The 18646-nt window shown below is 43.2% G+C and overlaps 1 long non-coding RNA gene and 1 pseudogene across 1 annotated transcript in view; one reads left to right on the plus strand and one right to left on the minus strand.

The window, feature by feature from the left end:
- Positions 1-1690: 1690 nt before the first annotated feature.
- The window catches only part of LOC140617823 (uncharacterized), a 28290-nt gene continuing 11334 nt past the window's right edge, over positions 1691-18646 (minus strand). The window contains exon 3 of the long non-coding RNA XR_012017964.1: positions 1691-1829. This is a non-coding gene — a long non-coding RNA (uncharacterized lncRNA). The remainder of the gene's footprint in view (positions 1830-18646) is intronic.
- On the plus strand, positions 9809-15912 carry LOC140617940 (Y-box-binding protein 2 pseudogene; annotated as a pseudogene).

An 18646-nucleotide genomic window follows, 5' to 3' on the forward strand; every position in this document is an offset into this window, starting at 1 on the left:
TCAGGGAAATACAAATCAAAACCACAATGAGATACCACCTCACACCAGTGAGAATGGGGCAAACTAACAAGGCAGGAAACCACAAATGTTGGAGAGGATGCGGAGAAAAGGGTACCCTCTTGCACTGTTGGTGGGAATGTGAACTGGTGCAGCCACTCTGGAAACCTGTGTGGAGGTTCCTCAAAGAGTTAAAAATAGACCTGCCCTACGACCAGCAATTGCACTGCTGGGGATTTACCCCAAAGATGCAGATGCAATGAAACGCCGGGACACCTGCACCCCGATGGTTATAGCAGCAATGTCCACAATAGCCAAACTGTGGACGGAGCCTGATCGAAAGATGAATGGATAAAGAAGATGTGGTCTATGTATACAATGGAATATTCCTCAGCCATTAGAAACGACAAATACCCACCATTTGCTTCAACGTGGGTGGAACTGGAAGGTATCATGCTGAGTGACGTAAGTCAATTGGAGGACAAACATTGTATGTTCTCATTCATTTGGGGAATATAAATAATAGTGAAAGGGAATATAAGGGAAGGGAGAAGAAATGGGTGGGAAATATCAGAAAGGGAGACAGAACATAAAGACTCCTAACTCTGGGAAATGAACTTGGGGTGCTGGAAGGGGAGGAGGGCGGGGGGTGGGGGTGAATGGATGACGGGCACTGAGGGGGGCACTTGACGGGATGAGCACTGGGTGTTATTCTGTTTGTTGGTAAATTGAACACCAATAAAAAATAAATTTATTATTAAAAAAATCATATGAAAACATTAAAAAAACAGATTTATAGGATTAATTTTACCTGACTTCAAGTCTTTCTTTAGACCCACAGTAATCAAAACATTGTGGTATTAGTGGAAGAACAGACAAATCCATGGAACAGAATAGAGATCCTAGAAATAAACACCTAAATATAGTCAACCAATTTTTACAAAGAAGCAAAGGCAATTATAATATGTAAATATATTCTGCTCTGTGAAAACAATGTTGAGGGAATGAGATGACAAGCCACAGATTGGGAGAAAAGATTTGCCAAAGACAGATCTGAAAAAGGACTGTTAGGCAATATATATAAAAACTCTTAAAACTCAATGATAAAACAAGCAAACTGACTTTAAAAAGAATGGGCCAAAGATCTGAACACTTGACTAAAGAAGATATTTAGTCAGCAAGTAAGCAAGTTAAAACATGATTTACATCATATGTCGTTAGAGAAATGCAAATTAAACAATGATGAGATACCACTACACACCTGTTACAATAGCTGAAATCCAGAACATTGACACCACCAAATGCTGGTGAGGATGTGGAACAACAGGAGCTCCCATTTGTTACTTATGAGAAAGCAAAATGGTATAGCAACCTTGGAGACAGTATGGCAGTTTCTTTAAAATTAAACATAGTCTCACCACATAATATAACAATCACACTTCTTGGGACACCTAGGTGGCTTGAGCATCTGCCTTTGGCTCAGGTCCTGATCCCGAGGTCCTAGGATCAAGTCCTGCATCCGGCTCGCCACAGGGAGCCTGCTTCTCCCTCTGCTGTGTCTCTGCCGCTCTCTCCATGTCTCTCATGAATAAATAAATAAATAATTTTTAAAATTCACACTTCTTTATGCTCATCCAAAGGAAAAATTTATGTCCATATAAAAACGTGCACATGGTTGATTACAAAAGCTTTATTCATTATTGTGAGGCACTTAGGTGGTTCAGGCAGTTAGGCATCAGAGTCTATTTCAGCTCAGGTCATGATCTCAGGGTTGCTTGTGCACTGGGCATGGAGCCTGCTTAAAATTCTCTCTCTCTCTCTCTCCTTCCCATCTAAAAAAAAATTTAATTTAATTTAGTTTAATTTAACTTAAATGTGAAAACTTTATTCAAAATTGTTAAACTTTTAAGCAATCAAGATGTCTTTTGCTAGGTGAGTGGATAAATAAACTGGTACATCCAGATAAGGGAATAGTATTCAATGCTAGGGGGGAAAAAAAAAAGAACTACCAGGCAATGAAAAGACATGCAAGAACCTAAATTTACATTACTAAGTGAAAGAAGCCAATCTGAAAATGCTACATACTCTACACGTTCAATTATATGACATTCTATAAGACAACACTATGGAGAAGGTAAAAATTTCAGTGATTTCCAGGGGTTAAAGGGAGGGAGGGAGAAATAGGCAGACTGCAGAGGACTTTTAGGCCAGGGAAACCGTTCTATATGATACTATAATGGTGGGTAAATGTACATTTGTCATAACCTGTAAAATGTAATGTAGACTATTCAACATAAGAATTCTGGGAAGACATAACCATCCAATCCATAATAGTAGGGGAGGCTATACATGTATGAAGGCAGAGGGTATCTGGGAACTCTGTACTTTCAGTTCAATTTTGCTATGAACCTGCTCTAAAAAAATAAAGCCTAATTTTTAAGTTGTCTTTTAAAACTAAGCATGGCTTAGTGAACAAGGCTACCTTTAGGGTCCTGCCATCCCTGAGGGCTCCTGATGGGTCTGTAGGGAGCACCTCCTAGCTAACATCCTGAGATGTGGTAATTCTTGGAAAAACTGGGGAGGACCAGGTAGCTCTCAAGTCCATGTGGGGGGACTTGATTGAGATGAGTGGCCACTATGAAGCAAGTTCTGGACTGGGAGATGGATTAAGAAGGAATTCAAGTCAATTCAACCAACCATCTTTACCAATGGAGTGAGTGAAAGAAACACTTTCTATTAGAGGTGTGGGGTTTGAAGTGATAGGCAAGGGGTCAAAATAGAAATGAGAAACAAGCAGTTTTTAAGAAGGAACTGATAATAAGCTGAGAACCAGGAACCCAAGAAAGCCAGATTCTTAAAACATCATTAATATGTGGGAGATGTTCAAGGACATCCAACTCTGGCACATGAAACAAGAAAGACAAGGGAAGTGAGAATAAGCCTGTGGATTTGGCAACAAGGAGACCTTTAGGGACTACAACAAATTAAAGGCAGAAAGTCAGACTAATTCTGCTTGTGCCAGAGCATCCAAGCCCTCCTCACACCATCCATTTGTTTACCTGAAAAGAATTTATTAAGAAATATATTATGTACCAGGCACAGGAGATACAATGAAGAACAAGAAGTTCCTGCCTCTAGGACATGAACAGTGTAGCAGAGGAGACAAAAAGCTGACTTATATAGATAATTAAGACATCATAGCTCAGCATAATAAATAAAATAATAAGGGAAATTTAGGCAATGTGAAGAATCCACTGTGAAAGTAGCACATGGTCTATGTTTAGGAAAGAGGTTAAGAAGGGTTTCCTGGAGAAAGTTCTTCTCAGCAGGGACCAATACCAGACTTGTATCAGTCAGAGAAAATAATACCATCTTCTATAACAAACAAGCTCCAAATTTTAGATACTACAGTGGGTTGAATTGAGTCCCCCAGAAAGATATGTTCAAGTCTTAACTCCTAATATCTGTGACTGCAACCTTATTTGGGAATAGTTTCTTGCAGATATAAATCAAGTTAAGATGAAGTCATACAGGACTAAGGTGGGTTCTAATTCATGACTGGTGTCTGCTAGAAGATGGAATTTTGGACACCTAGAAAGATACACAAGGAGAGACCATCATGCAATGGACAGACAAAGGTTACAGTGACCAACTACAAACCCAGAAATGAATGCCAAGGATTGCCACAACCATTGGAAGCCAAGAAAGGGCAAAGAAGCATCCTCCCCTAGAGCCTTCCCAGACAATAATATGGTCCAGAGCAGCTTCCAGAAATGTGAGACAATATATTTCTGTTGTTTTAAGCAAACCCAGTTTGCATACCTTATTAATGGTGCCCTAGGCTTCATGCACTAGGAAACAGTCTTGTCTGTCACCCAGTGAGTGCTTGGTAGGGAAGAAGTAGCTCTGCTCCACAAAATCATTTAAGGACCCAGAGGCCTTCCACCTTGCAGCGCTATCCTATTAAGCAGCTCCACAAGACTGTCTTTGATGGGAGAGAGAATACGGAGCTCTCACAGAAAGTTTGGGGGTCAAATTACATCACTTGCACCCACATCCCACTGGTCATGTGACCCTCAACCACAGAAGAGGTGGAAATAACATCTCTCTATATACCTAGGAGAAGAAGGAAACTTTTTTGTTTTTTTGTTTTGTTTTGTTTTGGTTTTAGTGAAAACATTGCATTGAACTACCTCTACCCTAAAATTCAAAAACTCTTGTTGGATTTGAAAGAAAAGAATTCTTTTGAAACTTCCTGGGATAATTACCAGTTCTATTGTTCTGGGGTACAATGAGAATAAGCTATTTCCATTATCCTTCTTATGTGCAATTTAGTGTAATCCAACACTCATCTATGCAGACCTAAGTGTCCAAACTTATTTAGTCTGTCCCCAGGGCCCTGTCCATTCTCTGGGCTGTGGGAAATCTCTTCCCTGAGCTAACTTTGTCATCTTTCTTCTGGGTAGAGCAAACCCAAATCTGCCTCAGGTTCTGCTTGCTTTTGTTTGAAGGTGGAAAACTACTTTGGTCTCTGGTGCCTTTCTTGATGGAGCTTGCAGTTTGCCGGCTTTTCTGTAAACTGCTGGTGCCTTTGGGGAGTTTTGGCTGGGAACGAGCCATGCTCCAACCCCCTTGGGAACTGAATGCCAGCTGGATATAGAAAGGGCAAGACAAATCTGTGTATGTGTCTCCTCCCTTATCACTCTATTGTATCTGGAGCCCAAGAGAGGACATGAGACCACTAATAATTAATCTGAGGTTGGACATCTCAACCAATCCTATCCCACTCCCAGCATTGGGGGGCATTTCCATTTCCCTTTTCTTTTGACAAATGTATTAATCAGCAGAGGTGAGAGGCATTATTAAAAGCAGCTGCTGGTACTAGCATTCCCACCCTCCCACCCCTACATACTTGGTATCAAGTGACAGTCTCTCCTGAAGAGCAAGGGGACCCTGCCTGCCTCCTCAGATGTAATTACCCCTTTGCTGTATTCAAATACCTGAACACACACACACACACAAGCACATGCACACATATATGCATGTGTACATGCCTGCAACATGCATATGCCCATGTATACACATGCATACACTAATGTGCCTATCAAAGGTGCCTGCATGGGCCAGAGGTCGATCCCATCCTCCTGTAGCTGCTCCTTCTCTGTCCTTGTCTGGACACCTTGGGGTCCAGTCTTCACCACAGAGAGAAAATATTTTTAATATTGACCTTCAAGACTGGAAGACAAAATATATAAAGAAATAATACAACTCAACACTCACAAACCAAAAAAATCCAATTTAAAAATGGGTGGAGGGATCCCTGGGTGGCGCAGCGGTTTGGCGCCTGCCTTTGGCCCAGGGCGCGATCCTGGAGACCCGGGATCGGATCCCACGTCGGGCTCCCGGTGCATGGAGCCTGCTTCTCCCTCTGCCTGTGTCTCTGCCTCTCTCTCTCTCTCTCTCTCTCTCTCTCTCTGTGACTATCATGAATAAATAAATAAAATCTTTAAAAATAAAAAATAAAAAAAATAAAAAACAAACAAACAAAAAGTACTTCTTGTTTAAAAAAAAAAAAAAAAAAAAAAAATGGGTGGACATGAACAGACATTTCTCCAAAGAAGACACCCAGATGAAAAGATGCTTGACATGACTCATCATTAAGGAAATGCAAATCAAACCTACAATGTGATGTCACCTTACATCTGTCAGAATGACTAAAATCAACAACACGGAAGCAATAGGTATTGGTGAGGTTGTGGAGAAAAAGTAAACGTTGTGTACTGTTAGTGGGAATGCAAACTGATATAGCCAGTGTGGAAAACAGTATGGAGGGACCCCTCGGTGGCTCAGGGGTTGAGCATCTGCCTTTGGCTCAGGGCGTGATCCCATCGGGCTCCCCACAGAGAGCCTGCTTCTCCTTCTGCCTATGCCTCTGCCTCTCTCTGTGTGTCTCTCATGAATAAATAAATAAATAAAATCTTTAAAGAAAACAGTATGAAAAAAAAATAAAGGACAAATACCCACCATTTGCTTTGACGTGAATGGAACTGGGAGAGTATTATGCTGAGTGAAGTAGTGAAGTAAATCAATCAAAGAGAAGGACAATCATTATATGATATCACTTATACAGGGAATATAAGAAATAGTGAAAAGGATTATAAGGGAAAGGAGGGGAACTGAGTGGGAAAAATTAGAGATACAGACAAACCATAAGAGACTTCTAACTCTGCTAAATGAACAAAGGACTGCAGAAGGAGAGTTGGAGGGGGAATGGGATAACTGGGTGATGGGAAATGAAGAGGGCACTTGATGGGGTGAGCACTGGGTATTATACTATATGTTGGCAAATTGAATTTAAATTTTAAAAATGTTAAATAAATATTTTTTTAAAAGAAAGCAAATGAGCAAAGAAAAAAAGAGAAAGAGACACAGAGAGAGAGAAACCAAGAAAGAGACTCTTAACTATAGAGAACAAACTGATGGTTATCAGATGGGAGGTTGGTGGGATGATGGGTGAAATAGGTGATGGGGATCAAGGAGTGCACTTGTTGAGATGAACATCATCATGAAATGTATGGAAGTATTGAATCACTATATTGTACACCTGAAACTAATATAACATTGCATGTTAACTATACTGGAATTTAAAAAATATGTATTTATTAATGAGAGATGCACAAAGAGAAGCAGAGACACAGGCAGAGGGAGAAGTAGGCTCCCTGCAAGAAGCCTGATGTGGGACTCGATCCCAGGACCCTGGGATCATGACCTGAGCCAAAGGCAGATGCTCAACCACTGAGCCACCCAGGAGCCCCCCATACTGGAATTAAAACTTAAAAAAAAGACTCTGGAAGAGGAACTTCCCACAGGTAAATCACATAGCTATTTAAGTTTAGAAGGGCACTGAATTCCTTCTGGCAAGGAGAGAATAAACTGAATTTGCCAATTCATATGATGAAAAGAGGGAAAGCTAGCAAGGAGAATAAGCAGAGAAATAGTTGTGGCAAAGATGTTAGTGCAATCATGGGGCATTGTTTTCCTAACTGTGTATGGTGTATGTTAAAGCACTGACTCTACCACTGCTGCTAAATTGTCCAGTTCATTATGTGACAGCTTCTCACTTGTGCCACAAAAGGTATGTGCTGGTCTAAATGCTACAAACTTGCCTCAAAGAATCTTATCTCAAGGTTGCTAATGGCTTTGTGGGACAGGTGCCTGTGCACACACATAGTTGCATTCATGGTAACTGGGGTAAAGCAGAAGAGGTGATGCCTATGGGTGCACAGGTTTCATGTGTGAAGCACAGCTGAGCCACTTAATGTTCCACTTTTTTAAGCAAATAAAGGTGGGAAATACTCAAAGTATAAAGTAGAGTCCAGACAATGAAACACAACTCATTTCCATTAACTGTCAAGTGAAAGCTGAGAAAAGATAGGAGACTGAACTTTTAAATCAAAAGCTGAGAGGTAATCAACTGGGGTTTAAATGATGTGACTGTACTGTGGTCATATTGGGGAAGACATTGACCATTCTGTGGCCCAAAGGACAGAGAGGGGACAGACACTGGTTGCCTTTATAGGAAGAACAATACACTCTTGCCACACTTAAAAAAAAAAAAAGATCTATCTATCTATCTATCTATCTATCTATCTATCTATCATCTATCTATCTATTTATGAGAGAGAAAGAGAGCACGTGAGTGCAAGTGAGGAGAGGGGCAGAGAATGAGGGAAAGAGAGAATCCCAAGCAGACTCTGCACTGAGCACAGAGCCTGACTGGATCTCACAACTAACTCTTGCCATCCTAATGTGAGATGGCATTGGTGATATCTTGGTCCAGGAAAGGTAGGACATTATAATCACTGGTCTTAAACCCAGACTCTTTGGCATGATGATTTTCAGGTTGAAGTCAGGTTTATGGTCCAAAATCACTGAAATCACTTTCTCTTTTTCTTCACCTAAATACTTTTGTCCAAGTCAAATCAGATTAAAATGAGCAACAGGAACCTAAGAACAACTGAAACACACACACATACACATAAACTTGAACAAAAGGAATAGGAATTTCAGCCAACATTGATTTAACAAGTATTTGTGTGTGCTGACAGTGTTCTATGCACATGGAGACATGAGTGAACAAAATCAGGCTTTGGAGCCTCATTGAGCCTATATCTTAGCCATTAGAGACAAGAACATTGACATAATGAGCAAGTGAATTATCTAGAAAATGGCAAGGAGCACTTCAGAAAGAGAGAAAGAAGAAAGAAAGAAAAAGAAAGAAAGAAAGAAAGAAAGAAAGAAAGAAAGAAAGAAAGAAAGAAAGGAGAAGGGAGGGAGGAAGGAAAGAAGAAGAAGAAGAAGAAGTAGAAGAAGAAGAAGGAATAGAAGGAAGGAAAGAAGGAAGGAAGTAAGGAAGGTAGGAAATGGCAAGGAGCAGAGTGGAGGTGGGTCAGAGCACAAGGAAAGGCTAGTTATGGAGTTAAGTGGAACCATCAGATCACCTCATTGAGAAGGTGGCATTTGAGCAAAGACTTGAAGGAGTGAGCCAGGCTGATAAATGGGGGGAAAGTGTTCTGGGCAGAGAGCAGCTCCTGCAAAGGCCTTAAGCAGGGAGCATGGCTGCATGTTTCAGAGAGCAGAGAGGCCAGTGCAGACACAACAAAATGAACAAAAGGAAAGTCAGAGGACACAGTGGAGTAGTCACAGGACCCAGATCAGCAGGCTGCAGGCCACTACAAGGACTTTGTCTTTTAATCTGAATGAAATGGAGGCACTGAAGTTATTGGCAAAGGACGGATGCTGTTGACCTAAATTTTAAAAGGATTGCTTATTCTAGCTGCCATGTTGAGCATACATTATGAAGGAATAGGGATCGAAGCAAGGAAACGAGTTAGAAGGCACTGGATAAGTGGGACAGAATTCTCATTCATCCATGATGAGCTGGAGATGTCCCTTGGCATCCAAGTGGAGATGTTGTGTAAGCAGTTGGGTGTATGAGTCTTAAGCTGGAAGAACAGTCTGGGTTAAAAATGTAAATGAGGGAGGGTGTTGCAGCACATGGATGCAGTATAATGCCATAAGACAGGATACGATCATCAAAAGGGAAGGTATTGGTAAAGAGATAAAGGATTGAATCTGAGGTGTTCCACAAAACAAGGTCATGGACGAGAGGAGAAACCAGTAAGGGGACTGAGAAAAAAAAGCAGGTACATGTGGTGTCTTAGAAGCCAAGGCAGAAAATGTCTCCAAGAGAAGAAAATACTTATTAAGTCAATGCTCCTGGGTCAATAGTATGAGAATTGAGAATTGACCTTTGGCTTTAGTGACATGGAGGTCACAGTGACCTTGATGAGAACATTTTTAGGTGTGTATTGGCAGCTAAAGCCTGATAAGGGTGGAATCAAGAGAAGGTGGGAAGAGATGGATTAATGGCAGTGAGGTTTTTCACTGAGTTTTGCTTCAAAAGGAGAGCAAATAAATGATACAGAAATGGGGAGGAAGCAGGGCCATGAGTTCCTTTAAGATGAGAGAAACTCTGAGTAATGGGAATGATCCAATGAAAGGCAACCACCTGATGATGTGGGAGAGAGAAAGGAGAATCACTGCAGTAAAGTCCTTTGAAATGAGAAACTGAGGCCTCATGCACAGAGGAAGAGATAGGTTAATGAGGGGAGGGTGGTCATCTCTGGAAGAGGCCAGAAAGCAGGTTGAGTGCAGGGAAGCGTAAGTCAGTGACGCTGGCACGGATTGTCTTTGAAATGACTCTAGTGGCTTACATTTTCCAACAAAGTTGGAAGCTGAGAGAGAGAAGATGGTGGTGGAAAATTTGGACTTTGAGAAGAAGGCTTGGTGTGGCCATTTAGAGATTGGATTGGAGACAGACAATGTATTTGTCAGGCAGCATGAATGGTCCACAGGTGTCCACAGCCATAAATTTAAATACAAAGCTGCCGCCATGGTAGGTATTTCTATGCAGGTGTGCTCATCTGCAGAGGCAAACAGGGATTGGCAGAGATCTGGATTTAACCAGGACTATGGTTTGTCAAGCTAGAAGAAGAAAAGAGCAAAGAACAAGGTCATGTCTACAGTGATTGAGCATGAGGTCTAAACTGAGTAAGGAGGGGTGTGAGGAAGAGGGAAAATGAGGATTTCTGTCTGCTGGCCAAGATTTACCCTCTCATCTTAAATAACTAAAAATCTGGACCTCCTCCATTTATATATATTCTCAAACAATGGTGTTTAGACACTGGAAAACAGTCAGCATTGGCAGGAATCCCTGAGAAATGAGAAACCAACAGATTGAGTTTACAATTGTCCAGCATACTTCCTGGAGAGAGTCAAGGGTGCGGCGCAAGAAGGGAGGCCCTGGACAGAGCCTGGCAACTTTCTGGAGATGAGGAGATGGTGCGGGGGCCTGGGAAGGTCAACACAGCTGGAGTCTCTGTAGAGCAGAGTCCTCGAAAGGATAGCTGCTGGGAGAGAGAATCTAGAAAGCTACAGAGTGCCCTTAAGTCTTCAGCAGAATATACTTGAGTGTCAGGAGAGTACCCCAGAGTAGAAAGTGCCATAACACACAGGGCACTGCTCACAGGCTCACAAGGGTGTTGCCTCAATAATAGGGTAAAGTTAGGCTGCTCTGGCCTCACTTGAAAGTAAGACCCTAAGGGATCAAGCTCTCTCCTAAGGGATCAAACTCTCTCCTTAACTCACCTATATCCCAGAACAAAGCTTAAGAAGAGAACAGTATTGGAAGAAGATTCAACACCAACAAGGTAAAACAAGGTACCACCAACAAGATGGTAGGGTCAATAGAATTCATGTTCCAGTGTCCTCAAAGATTGCTGGAATTCTAGGAATACAGGTGTTGCCAAATAAGATGATGGCAGAGCTGTAGTTATTACTAATGAAGCAATGTCTTCAGCAAACCTATGAAAGTAGGTAGAGGACAAAGCCAATGCAGGAGAGGGGTTCAAGAATGGAAGGGTCAAGGTCATCAAAAAGACAAGAGGAAACAAGTGCTCACAAGGGTGTGGAGAAAGGGAACTCTTGTTAAAAATAGAATTACCATATGATCCAGCAATTCCAGCTGGCATACTGTTTTGAAGAAAATTAAATTAGGCTCTCAAAGAGATATGTGCACCCCCATGTTCACTCCATCATTATATGTGTATATACACACACACACACGCATTGGAAATGGAACGGAATATTAGGAAATATTATATATTAATTAATGGAATATCATTCTATAATATATTATATAATATATAATAATTATATAATCAATTGTTTATTTGATAATATATACCATATATTATAAATCTATAATTAATTAATGGAATATCTATTGGAATGGAATATTATTCTGTCACGAGAAATAATGACATCCTGCCATTTGTGACAGTTCGGATGGATCTTGATGCCAAAGTGAGATAATTAAAAAAAAGACAAATATTGTATGGTGTCACTTATATGTGGAATATAAAAGAGCCAAACTCAAAGAAACAGAGAGTGAAGAAGTGGTTATCAGGGGCTGAAGGGTGGCAGAAATGGGGACATACAGGACAAAGCTTCCATTTATAAGATCAACAGGTTCTGAGGATCTAATGTACAGCATTCTGATTATAGTATAGTGATAGAACATTTGAGTGTTATATACTTGAATGTTGCCAAGAGTGGTGATGAAATGTTCCCACCACGGGAAGGAAATGATAATTATGTGAGATGGTGGAGGTGTCCTCTAACACTAGGGTGGGAACATGTTGCAAGATATAAGTGAATCAGCTTGTTTCCAAGATGGTGGAAGACAGGTGCAAGTCACCTGTCCCCACCAACTTACCTAGATAACTTTCAAATCAGCCTGAAAACCTACGAATTCGGCCTGAGATTTAAAGAGAGAACAGCTGGAATGCTACAGTGAGAAGAATTCGCGCTTCTATCAAGGTAGGAAGACGGGGGGGGGGGGGAGAAATAAAGAAACAAAAGGCATCCAAGGGGGAGGGGCCCCGCGAGGAGCCGGGCTGAGGCCGGGGCGAGTGTCCCCAGGACAGGAGAGCCCCATCCCGGAGAAGCAGGAGCTGCACCAACCTTCCCGGGCGGAAAGGCGCTCGCAGGGAGTTCGGGCAGGATCCGGGGGTGGGGGGGAGCAGGGATGCCCTCAGGCTCCCGGGGGCACCAACTGAGGACCCGTACCCCAGGGAGAGCCGCCACACCCCCCGCCGAGCTCCCTAAAGGGCTGCACCGCGGGACCTCAGAAACAGCTCGGGTGGCTCAGGCGGTGGCTCCGCCTGGAGGGGGCTGCGCGGCCCCAGGAGCGCGATTCCAGCAGTGCAGGCCCCGGAGCCCAGGGCCCCGGGGGACACAGCCCAGGATCCGGCGCTCCCTCCGGGACAGGCAGAGGCCGGGAGGACACAGGACAGCGAGGATGCTCCTGCCCCCGAGCTGTACAGATTGGCGCCCCCCGCCCCGGAGCATCCAGGCCCCTGAGGACTGAGAGCTGTGCTAGTTACTGCGGGAGCTGACTCTATAGCTGGAGAGCTGGCCACCGCCACTGTTGTTCCCCTGGTGTCACCTTGTACCTGGGATTGAGCAGGGGACTCACAGGATAAACAGCTCCCACTGAGCCATGCACCAGGCAGGGGGCAGGGCAGCTCCCCGAGGAGCACACACCTGAGAATCAGCACAGCAGGCCCCTCCCCCAGAAGACCAGCTGGAAGGACAGGGGAAAAGCAAGTTATTGACCAAGCAGCACTGGAAAGTTTCAGGGGAAGTCGAGGGATTTACAGTATATAGAATCAGAGGATACTCACCCTTGTTTTTTGTTTTCTGTTTGTCCCCCCCTCCTTGTTTTTCTTTTTTTTTTTCTCTCCTTTTCTCCTTTTTCCAGTTCAACTTGTTTTTGGCCACTCTGCACTGAGCAAAATGACTAGAAGGAAAAACTCACCACAAAAGAAAGAATCTGAAACAGTCCTCTCTCCCATAGAGTTACGAAATCGGAATTACAATTCAATGTCAGAAAGCCAATTCAGAAGCACAATTATAAAGCTCCTGGTGGCTCTAGAAAAAAGCCTAAAGGATTCAAGAGACTTCATGACTGCAGAATTTATATCTAATCAGACCAAAATTAAAAATAAATTAAATGAGACACAATCCAAACTGGGGGTCCTAGCGATGAGGGTTAATGAGGTAGAAGAATGAGTGAGTGACATAGAAGACAAGTTGATGGCAAAGCAGGAAACTGAGTAAAAAAGAGAAAAACAAAAGATCATGAGGACAGGTTAAGGGAAATAAATGATAGCCTCAGAAGGAAAAATCTATGTCTAATTGGGGTTCCCGAGGACGCAAAAAGGGACAGAGGTCCAGAAACTGTATTTGAACAAATCATAGCTGAGAACTTTCTTAACTTGGGAAGGGAAGCAGGCATTCAGATCCAGGAGATAGGGAGATTCCCCTCTAAATCAATAAAAACTTCTCAACACCTCGACATTTATTAGTGACTTGCAAATTCCAAAGATAAAGAGGAGATCCTTAAAGCAGCAAGAGACAAGAAATCCCTAACTTTTATGGGGAGAAGCATTACGATAACAGCAGACCTCTCCACAGAGACCTGGCAGGCCAGAAAGGGCAGGCAGGATATATTCAGGGTCCTAAATGAGAAGAACATGCAGCCAAGAATACTTTATCCAGCAAGACTCTCATTCATAATAGAAGGAGAGATAAAGAGCTTCCAAGATAGGCAGAAACTGAAGGAATATGTGACCACCAAGCCGGTTCTGCAAGAATATTAAGGGGGACCCTGTAAAAGAAAGAGGAAGTCCAAGGAAACAATCCACAAAAACAGGGACTAAATAGGTATTACGATGACACTAAATTCATATTTTTCAATAGTAACTCTGAATGTGAACGGGCTTAATGACCACATCAAAAGGCACAAGGTTTCAGACTGGATAACAAAGCAGGACCCATCTACATTCTGTTTACAAGAGACTCATTTTAGACAGAAGGACACCTACAGCCTGAAAATAAAAGGTTGGAGAACCATTTACCATTCAAATGGTCCTCAAAAGAAAGCAGGGGTAGCCATCCTTATATCAGATAAACTAAAATTTATCCCAAAGACTGTAGTAAGAGATGAAGAGGGACACTATATCATACTTAAAGGATCTATCCAACAAGAGGTCCTAACAATCATGAATATTTATGCCCTGAATGCAGGAGCCGCCAAGTGTCTCAATCAATTAATAACCAAAGTTAAGACATACTTAGATAATAATACACTTGGAAACTTGAATATAGCACTTTCTACAATCGACAGGTCTTCTAAGCACAACATCTCCAAAGAAACGAGAGCTTTAAGTGATACACTGGACCAGATGGATTTCACAGATATCTACAGAACTTTACATCCAAACACAACTGAATACACATTCTTCTCAAGTGCACATGGAACTTTCTCCAGAATAGACCACATACTGGGGCACAAATCAGGTCTTAACTGATACCAAAAGATTGGGATCGTCCCCTGCATATTCTCACACCAAGATGCTTTGAAACTAGAACTAAATCACAAGAAGAAGTTTGGAAGGATTTCAAGCACGTGGAGGTTAAGGACCATCCTGCTAAAAGATGAAAGGGTCAACCAGGAAATTAGAGAAGAATTAAAAAGATTCATGGAAACTAATGAGAATGAAGATACAACCGTTCAAAATCTTTGGGATGCAGCAAAAGCAGCCCTGAGGGGGAAATACATCGCAATACAAGCATCCACCCAAAACCTGGAAAGAACTCAAATACAAAAGCTAACCTTGCACCTAAAGGAGCTGGAGAAAAAACAGCAGATAGATCCTACACCCAGCGGAAGAAGAGAATTCGTTTCAACGTCCAGAATCATTACGGATTCATCAACAGGAATGACACCAAGGAGTGTGTCTTTGTTCACCAGACGGCCATTAAGAGGAGCAACCCCAGGAAGTTCCTGCGCAGCGTCGGAGATGGGGGGACGTGGAGTTTGATGTCGTGGAGGGAGAGAAGGGTGCAGAAGCTGCCAACGTACCTGGGCCCGGGGGCGTGCCAGTGAAGGGCAGCAGCTATGCCCCTAATCGTCGCAGGTTCCGCCGATTCATCCCCCGGCCCCGTCCAGCTGCCCCGCCACCCATGGTGGCAGAGGCTCCATCAGGTGGGACAGAACCGGGCAGCGAGGGGGAGCGAGCTGAGGACTCTGGGCAGAGGCCCAGGCGGCGGCACCCGCCTCCCTTCTTCTACCGCCGGCGCTTTGTGCGAGGCCCTCGGCCCCTCAACCAGCAGCAGCCTATAGAGGGCACCGACCGGGTAGAGCCCACAGAGACAGCTCCACTGGAGGGAGACCAACAGCAAGGAGATGAGCGGGTCCCCTTCCCAGGTTCCGGCCTAGGTACCGAAGGCCTTTCCGCCCCAGGCCACCCCAGCAGCCTACCACTGGGATGGTGGGATGGCGAGACCAAGCCCAGCCAAGGCCCCACTGATGGTCCCGGCCTGAGCCCCAGTGCCCACGAAACCGTCCGTACTTCCAGCGGCGGCGGCAGCAGCAGCCGCCCGGACCCAGGCAGTCCACAGCCCAGGAGACCTCGGCCCCCATCAACAGTGGGGACCTCCCACCACCACCACCATACTGGAGTGACTCCAACATGAAGGACCCCCAGGGCTACCATCTGGTTATCTGCCAGTTTTTCCAGCTGCCCTCTACCCGGCCCAGCACCCCCTCCCCCTTCCCAGAATTCATGACATCAGAACACCGGCTTTCCCCTTTTCCTTGAGACTCAGGAGGTCCGAAGCAACAGCCTTTTGCTTTTCCTCTCTCCCCCACCAAGGGTGAAGGAAGGGATCCATCCTATTGTTCAGAGGCACCAGCTCCCTCCCCTAATCAGGCTGAGAAAGAACCAGCCAGCTCTTACCTCCTCCTGGTTGTTTTATTTCCCACCCCAGTTTATTTTTTGTCTCCCCCTCCCAACAACCCCAGCCCCTACCTCTGAAGCCATTTTATGAACTGTCATATGCCACCTGAGCCTCCAGTAAAAACAAAAAACAGGCTTAAAAAAAAAAATTCGAGCAGAACTCAATGAAATAGAGACCAGAACAACTGTGGAACAGATTAACAAAACCAGAGGTTGGTTCTTTGAAAGAATTAATAAGATAGATAAACCATTAGCCAGCCTTATTAAAAAGGAGGGAGAAAAGGACTCAAATTAATAAAATCGTGAATGAGAAAGGAGAGATCACCACCAACACCAAGGAAATACAAACGATTTTAGAAACTTATTATGAGCAGTATACGCCAATAAATTAGGTAATCTAGAAGAAATGGACGCATATCTGGATGCCACAAACTACCAAAACTGGAACAGGAAGAAATAGAAAACCTGAACAGGCCAATAACCAGAGAGGAAACTGAAGCAGTCATCAAAAACCTCCCAAGACACAAAAGTCCAGGGCCAGATGGCTTCCCAGGGGAGTTCTATCAAACGTTTAAAGAAGAAACCATACCTATTCTACTAAAGCTGTTCAGAAAGATAGAAAGAGATGGAGTACTTCCACACTTGTTCTATGAGGCCAGCATCACCTTAATTCCAAAACCAGACAAAGACTCCACCAAAAAGGAGAATTATAGACCAATATCCCTGATGAACATGGATGCAGAAATTCTCAACATGATACAAGCCAATAGGATTCAACAATACATTAAGAAGATTATTCACGATGACCAAGTGGGATTTATCCCCAGGATGCAAGGCTGGTTCAACACTTGTAGAGCAATTAATGTGATTGATCATATCAGCAAGAGAAAAAACAAGAACCATATGATCCTCTCAATAGATGCAGAGGAAACATTGGACAAAATACAGCATCCATTCCTGATCACAACTCTTGAAAGTGTAGGGATAGAGGGAACATTCCTCAGCATCTTAAAAGCCATTTATGAAAAGCCCACAGCAAATATCTTTCTCAATGGGGAAACACTGCGAACCTTTCCCCTAAGATCAGGAACAAGACAGGGATGTCCACTCTCACCACTGCTATTCAACATGGTACTAGAAGTCCTAGCCTCAGCCATCAGGCAACAAAAAGACATAAAAGGCTCAAGTCGGCAAAGAAGAAGTCAAACTCTCCCTCTTCGCCGATGACATGATACTCTACATAGAAAACCCAAAAGACTTCACCCCAAGATTGCTAGAACTCATACAACAATTTGGCAGTGTGGCAAGATACAAAATCAATGCCCAGAAATCAGTGGCATTTCTCTACACTAACAATGAGACTGAAGAAAGAGAAATTAAGGCGTCAGTCCCATTTACAATTGCACCCAAAAGCATAAGATACCTAGGAATAAACCTAACCAAAGAGGTAAAGGATCTATACCCTAAAAACTGTAAAACACTTCTGAAAGAAATTGAGGAAGACACAAAGAGATGGAAAAATATTCCATGCTCATGGATTGGAAGAAATAATATTGTGAAAATGTCAATGTTACCCAGGACAATTTACACGCTTAACGCAATCCCTATCAAAATACCATGGACTTTCTTCAGAGAGTTGGAACAAATAATCTTAAGATTTGTGTGGAATCTGAAAAGACCCCCGAATAGGCAGGGGAATATTAAAAAAGAAAACCATATCTGGGGGCATCACAATGCCAGATTTCAGTGTACGACAAAGCTGTGGTCATCAAGACAGTGTGGTACTGGCACAAAAACAGACACGTAGATCAATGGAACAGAATAGAGAACCCAGAAGTGGACCCTCAACTTTATGGTCAACTAATATTCGACAAAGCAGGAAAGACTATCCACTGGAAAAAAGACACTCTCTTCAATAAATGGTGCTGGGAAAATTGGACATCCACATGCAGAAGAATGAAACTGGACCACTCTCTTTCACCATAAACAAAGATAAACTCAAAATGGATGAAAGATCTAAATGTGAGACAAGATTCCATCAAAATCCTAGAGGAGAACACAGGCAACACCCTTTTTGAACTCGGCCACAGTAACTTCTTGCAAGATACATCCATGAAGGCAAGAGAAACAAAAGCAAAAATGAACTATTGGGACTTCAGCAAGATAAAAAGTTTCTGCACAGCAAAGGATACAGTCAACAAAACTCAAAGACAACCTACAGAATGGGAGAAGATATTTGCAAATGACGTGTCAGATAAAGGGCTAGTTTCCAAGATCTATAAAGAACTTATTAAACTCAACACCAAAGAAACAAACAATCCAAACATGAAATGGGCAAAAGACATGAAGAGAAATCTCACAGAGGAAGACATAGACAAGGCCAACATGCACATGAGAAAATGCTCCGCATCACTTGCCATCAGGGAAATACAAATCAAAACCACAATGAGATCCCACCTCACACCAGTGAGAATGGGGAAAATTAACAAGACAGGAAACAACAAATGTTGGAGAGGATGCGGAGAAAGGGGAACCCTCTTGCACTGTTGGTGGGAATGTGAACTGGTGCAGCCACTCTGGAAAAGTGTGTGGAGGTTCCTCAAGGAGTGACAAATAGACCTGCCCTACGACCCAGCAATTGCACTGCTGGGGATTTAGCCCAGAGATACAGATGCAGTGAAACGCCGGGACACCTGCACCCCGATGTTTCTAGCAGCAAT

This window comes from Canis lupus, chromosome 26, assembly GCF_048164855.1.
Source record: "Canis lupus baileyi chromosome 26, mCanLup2.hap1, whole genome shotgun sequence".
NCBI lineage: Eukaryota > Metazoa > Chordata > Mammalia > Carnivora > Canidae > Canis > Canis lupus.